This window comes from Bubalus kerabau, chromosome 1 (genome assembly GCF_029407905.1).
Source record: "Bubalus kerabau isolate K-KA32 ecotype Philippines breed swamp buffalo chromosome 1, PCC_UOA_SB_1v2, whole genome shotgun sequence".
Lineage (NCBI taxonomy): Eukaryota > Metazoa > Chordata > Mammalia > Artiodactyla > Bovidae > Bubalus > Bubalus kerabau.
Window position 1 is genome coordinate 187,892,282 of NC_073624.1, and position 6,000 is coordinate 187,898,281.

The following is a 6,000-nucleotide window of genomic DNA, read 5'->3' on the forward strand; positions in this document are numbered from 1 at the left end:
GTTGTTGTTTTGGTTCAGTCATGTCTAACTCTTTGCAAACCCATGGACTGCAGCACTGCCAGGCTTCCATGTCCTTCACCATCTCCTGGAGCTTGCTCAAACTGATGTCCGTTGAGTCGGTGATGCCATCCAACCATCTCATCCTCTGTCGTCCCTTTCTTCTCCTGCCTTCAATCTGTCCCAACATCAAGGTATTTTCTAATGAGTTGGCTCTTTGCATAAGGTGGCCAAAGTATCAGAGCTTCAGTATCAGTCCTTCCAGTGAATATTCAGGGTTGATTTCCTTTAGGATTGACTGGTTTGATCTCCTTGCAGTCCAACGGACTCTCAAGAGTCTGCCCCAACATCACAGTTAAAAAGCATCAATTCTTCAGCACTCAGCCTTCTTTATGGTCCTACTCTCACATCCATACAGTCTATTCTTATTATACAAGTACATACATTTAGGGAGACCCTTGAATATTTTGGGAACAGGGACTCAATGTGGCCGCAACTGAACTCACCATGTCATCCTCCCCCATCCCCAACTCCACCTACTCCTCCCTCAGCTTTCCATTTCAGTGAAGAGCCCACCTTAGGGTCATCACTGACATTTTCTTCTCCCAAGTCCTGTTTGTCTCAATTCTTGAATAACTATTAAATCCGTCCATCTAATTCTCTCCATCTCCATCCACGCTTGGTTGCCTGGACTGATGCAGTAGCCACTTCCCAGGGGGCTCTGCTCTCACTCCTGTCCTCTACAGTCCATTTGCCACACAGCAGTCAGAGAGACAGCTTTTCAAAATGCAGTTGTGGACTTCTCCAGTGGTTCAGTGGTTATGATTGCACTTCCACTGCAAGGGGCACAGGTTTGATCCATGGTGGGGGAATTAAGATCAAGCATGCCGGGTGGACAAAACAAACAGACAAAGCAAAATGTAGTTGTGATTATAGGCTCAGCTGGGGCTATGACTGGTCCCATGACTATTGGTGGGAGGCGTCAGTTCCTTGCTAAGTGGGCTTCTTGGGCCTCCTCACAACATGGCACCTGGCTTCCCCTGCAGCAAGTGACAAGAGTGGTGATGGGGAAGGCTACGGTGCCTTCTATGATCTGGTTTCAGAAGCCTCGTAAGTATCAGACACAATCAATTCTGCCATATTTTGTTAGAAATAAGTCACTAAATTCAGCCCATAGTCATAGGGAAGAGAATTAAGCTCCATCTTTTAGTTTTTTTTTACATTGATGCGGCATTATTATTCTTTCTATTTTTTATTTTGGCCACTCTACATGGCATGCAGGATCTTCATTCCCCCACCAGGGATCAAACACATGTGCCCTGCAGTGGAAATGGGTCCTAAGCACTGGACCACCAGGGGAGTCCCAGGTTTCACCTTTTTAAAGCAATGTCCAAAATGTGTGGACATAGTTTTAAAAAATCACATTTCCCAGTCAATTCCTTGGCAAATTCTGTTGAATCCACTTTCAAAAATCCTTCTAGATAATTACCCTTTCCCTTATCACTATCCTGGTTCAGCAACCCAAGTGTCCATCAAAGGATGAATAAACACACAAATGTGGCCCATCTATATGGGAATATGCTGCTGCTGCTGCTGCTAAGTCGCTTCAGTCGTGTCCGACTCTGTGCGACCCCATAGACAGCAGCCCACCAGGCTCCCCCGTCCCTGGGATTCTCCAGGCAAGAACACTGGAGTGGGTTGCCATTTCCTTCTCCAATGCATGAAAGTGAAAAGTGAAAGTGAAGTCGCTCAGTCGTGTCCGACTCTTCGAGACCCCATGGACTGCAGCCCACCAGGCTTCTCCATCCATGGGATTTTCCAAGCAAGAGTACTGGAGTGGGGTGCCATTGCCTTCTCCAGATATGGGAATATAATTCAGCTTTAAAAAGGAAGGAGATTTTGACACCTGCTACAAAAAGGATAATCCTTGAGAATATCATGCTCAGCGAAATAAGCCAGACACAGATGGACAAACACTGTCTGATTCCACTCACAGGAGGTCCCTAGAGCAGTCAGAACCATGGGACAGAAAGTAGGATGATGGAGGTCAGAGGCTGGGGGATGGGGAGTCAGGGTTTCATGGGCACAGAGTTTCAGTTTGGGAAAGTGAGAAAGTTCTGGAGACGGATGGTGGGGGTAGCTGCACAACAATGTGAATACTTAATGCCACTTAGCTGTGCCCTTTAACATGGTTTAAATGGTGAATTTTATGTTGTGTGTATTTTACCATGGTTTAAAATTTGTAAAAAGTACTCAACCCTTCTATGGTGCTTCCCATGTCCCAGGCACCCTGCTAGGTTCCCTGTTACCTCATTTAATCCTCTCCATCATCTGTGAGTTAGGGATCACAATCCTCAACCCATTTTACAGTTGAGACAACTGAGGATCAGAGAGGAGCAGTGATTTGCCCAAGTGCTTGTAGCCAAGATTAGATGCCCTAATCCCTCTGCATGCTGCCCTCGGCAGTTATTATTACTGTTTCAGCTTAAAGTTAAGGACCTGGTTCACAGAGGCACAGTGCTGAGGCAGCTGACTTTCCCAGCCAGAGTCCCTGGGCATCAATGAGGGGCTGAGCTGGAACAGAGACCCTGGAGGGTCTGAGTCCACACAGCCATTGCAGGCTTTCTTTGTGAAAATGAGCAAGGGGGCCTGCACTGGGCTGCGGGCTCGAGTCTCCACTTTAATCTCCTCTCTGGACTTCAGCTTTTCTTACTGCGAAGCTTGAAAGGATGCTAAGGAACCAGAGAAACGGGTACCTGGAGCCCAGGAGTCCAAAATACAGGCTCTCTGGGCTTCAGTTTCATCTTTAAAATGAAGATTAGGGAGTCGCCTGGTTGCTTAGTGGTTAACATTCTGAACTTTCCCTGCCATGGCTGGGGTTCATTCCCTGGTCGGGGAGCAGAGCCTGCAAGCCATGCGATGTGGCCAAAAAAATCCTAAAAGCTACTGAGATTCCCAGCTCTGTGGTTCCTATGCTGTGTGACCTCGCCAGAGTTGCTTCCATGTCTGAGCCTCAGTTTCCCCATCTATAGAACTCAGATTCATCCACCACCTCTCCCTCCAGATGTCTCGGGATTAACATCTATAAACAGTATCGGCCTGAGTAGGCGCTCACTCCGGTGGCGGTGGCGTCACCATTGCGACCCCAGCTGAGGGTCTTCTGCAAAATTGTGGCCCACACCTGGGGTGGGGGGTGGGCTGAACCCTCCCTCCCGGCCGCCTCCCTGCCGGGCCTCAGATTCAGGGGACCACACAGGCGGGCGTTGGGAACACTTCCTGTGCGGTGGCCGCCAGGGCCTACTGGGCCAGGTGTGCCAACCGGAGAAGCAGCTGGGGCCGCCTCACTTCCTGCCCCGGGTGGGGGCACCTATCATGCTCCTTTGCCCCCATCCCCAAAATAACATCCCCCCCGGAACTGAAGCCACCCGGCACCAGCTGCAGCCTTCAACTTAGGGGCATATGACAGGCGGCGCAGGGGTGGGGGGTGGCCAGCAGCTGCCGGCACAGCGCCTGTCTCGCTGGAAATGTCCCCCCCACCCCCCTCTCTGCTGCCACCTCCGGCATTCCAATCCCAAGGGGGTGACCTGGCCTCCCCCAAGGTCCAGACACAGAAATCCTAGCAGGCAGGACTGGCTTGGGGGAGGGGACTTCTCTGCCACCCTGGGTGACAAGGGACCCTCTCTGGCCAGACCCCTGGACCCAAGGTGCCTCCAATCTTCACCTCAAGGGACCATTTGAGGGGGAAGGGGCCGGTTGCCAGGACAACAGCACCCCACCTCCACCGGGGAACAAAGGGGCAGCCGAGAGAGCCAAGGACTGCCCGTTCTCTCGCCGCCAACGTGACTGGCACATCCTGGCAGCTGGCGCTCGCAGGGCCGGGCCAGAGCCTCCAGGCCTGGCCACCCCACACAAGGCCACTTAGTGTGGGGGCGGTGGGGGGCAGGTGGCTGCAGCCCAGAGGGATCTGGTTCCTGGTTAGCAGCCCCTAGGCCTCTGTCCTTCCGGTACTTTCTGACAAGGAAGTCTGAGCTGCAGAACTTCACAGAAAGGCCAGGGGGCCTCCGATGTCCGGCTCCGAGCTGGATTGGCCACCAGGTTGGAGGGGACAAAGGCCTCGTAGAGGTCCTCCTGCTTCCCAGACCCCTGGCCCTGCATTCTGGGCCTGGGGGTGCCCAGTGTGGACCCCCCCTCCCACCCTGCGCTGGCCTGGGAGGGGCTGGTCCAGGAAACATCTCCCCTCCCCCAAGCCTCGCAGGGGGCAGCGGGCAGCTGGCGCCACCCGGGCGGGGGGGCGGGGACAGGCCAGGGCCTGCATGTTAAAAGACCCCCAGCTTCCCGCAGTGAGCAGACCGTGGAGACAAAACCTTGCCTTCCGCCATCAGACCACAGTCGATCAGGCTGTCCACCCACTGGCCATGGGTGGGGGAGACAAGGTGGGCAGGTCTGTGCTGGCCCGGGTAGGGTTACCAGAAAAAAGTACAGGTCCCGCAGGTAAACGAGTTATTTCTCAACGTAAGTGTGTCCCTTGCAATCCTTGGGACATATTTATACTAAAGAAATATTAACTGTGTAATCTGAAATTCACATTTAACCAGGGGTCCTAGATGTTTATATGCTAAATCTGCAATGATAGGCCAGGAGTTCTAGGACAGGCAAAACTGCTTACCAGTGTCCCCCCAGACTTTCTCCACTGCCAGTCCCAGCCTCAGGGTCACCCCGCGGTATGCCCCACCGCTGGATTCCCAGCCACACATCCATATCCACCTTACTTTCTAAACCTTGGCCTGTCACCCTCCAGAAGTGTCTCTCCCAACTTCCCACCACCCCCAACAGACAGGCCCATGAGTTCCTGCCTGCCCCTCAGATATCCATTTGCCCTTCCCTGAATTTCGAAGCTTCTGCCCTTGTGTCCCCAGAGATCTGAACAGGGCCCCTCCTCTGCTCTGAATCCAAAGTTGCACCCACTATTCCCACAATTAAGGCCCCAAACCTCTGCTCCACACAGGAAGCCCCTTCCCCAGCAGGGCTCCAACCAACCCCTACTACCAACTCCCAGTCCCTCTCTCCTCAAAGGAGCCGTGGTTTCCCCAAAGTCTCCTGTTCTCTCAGGCCCCCAGGTAGGGCCCATCGCCCCAACCTGAGTCAGGTCCCATCCCTCCTCTGCCCACAGCCATCCATGGCTCCCACCTTCCTTAGAGCAAAAGCCCAAGCCCTCCCCTCAGCTCACAAGGTCCTGCACGACCTGCCCATCCCCTCCCTGCCCTCTCCTCCTCCGTCTCTCCCCCTTGCTCACTATGCGCCAGTCATGGAGGCTTCCTCGCTGTTCCTCCAACACACCAGGCACAGTCCTGTGCCAGGGCCTTTGCACACCTGTTACTACCAGCTGGAGCACACATCCTCCTGAAAGCCCATAGTTCCTCCAAAAGCCTGCCTTCCTCCAGGTCTCAGCTCAACTGTCACCTCCATGGTAAAGCTTCCCAGGTCTATCTTATTACCCATCTCCTTTTCTGCTATATTTTTCTCTGTACCTCCTACCATGTTCGAATACACTAAGTGCTGAGAGTTGTGTGGGCTCTGTCTCCCCCTTTAGGATGTCAGCTCCATGAGGGCAAGGAGGTTCTGTCTGGCTCACAGCTGTGTCCTGAGGAGGGTACACAAGAGGCGCTTAATAAATACGTCTGGAATGAATAATCATCACTGTTTCTGGAATATCCTCCTGTGCCCCCTCTTCCACCTTTCAAGACTTACCTGAAGCAGATGGGCTCATTTTCCTCTTCCAGGTTTCCTCCATCCACAGGATGACCTAAGAAATCCTTCAAATGCTCCAGCATGCCCCTGCTGCCCCTGCTCCAGAAACTTCTGTGGCTCCCCAGTGCCCTCAGGATTCTGCCAGCCTGGCCCTTGTTGCTGACCTGTCTAGCTCCGTCTCCCCTCCCTGACACTCCCCAGCCCATGGCCATGGTCTACCCTCTAGCTTCACTCTGCACCTTCACCCTCTCTATT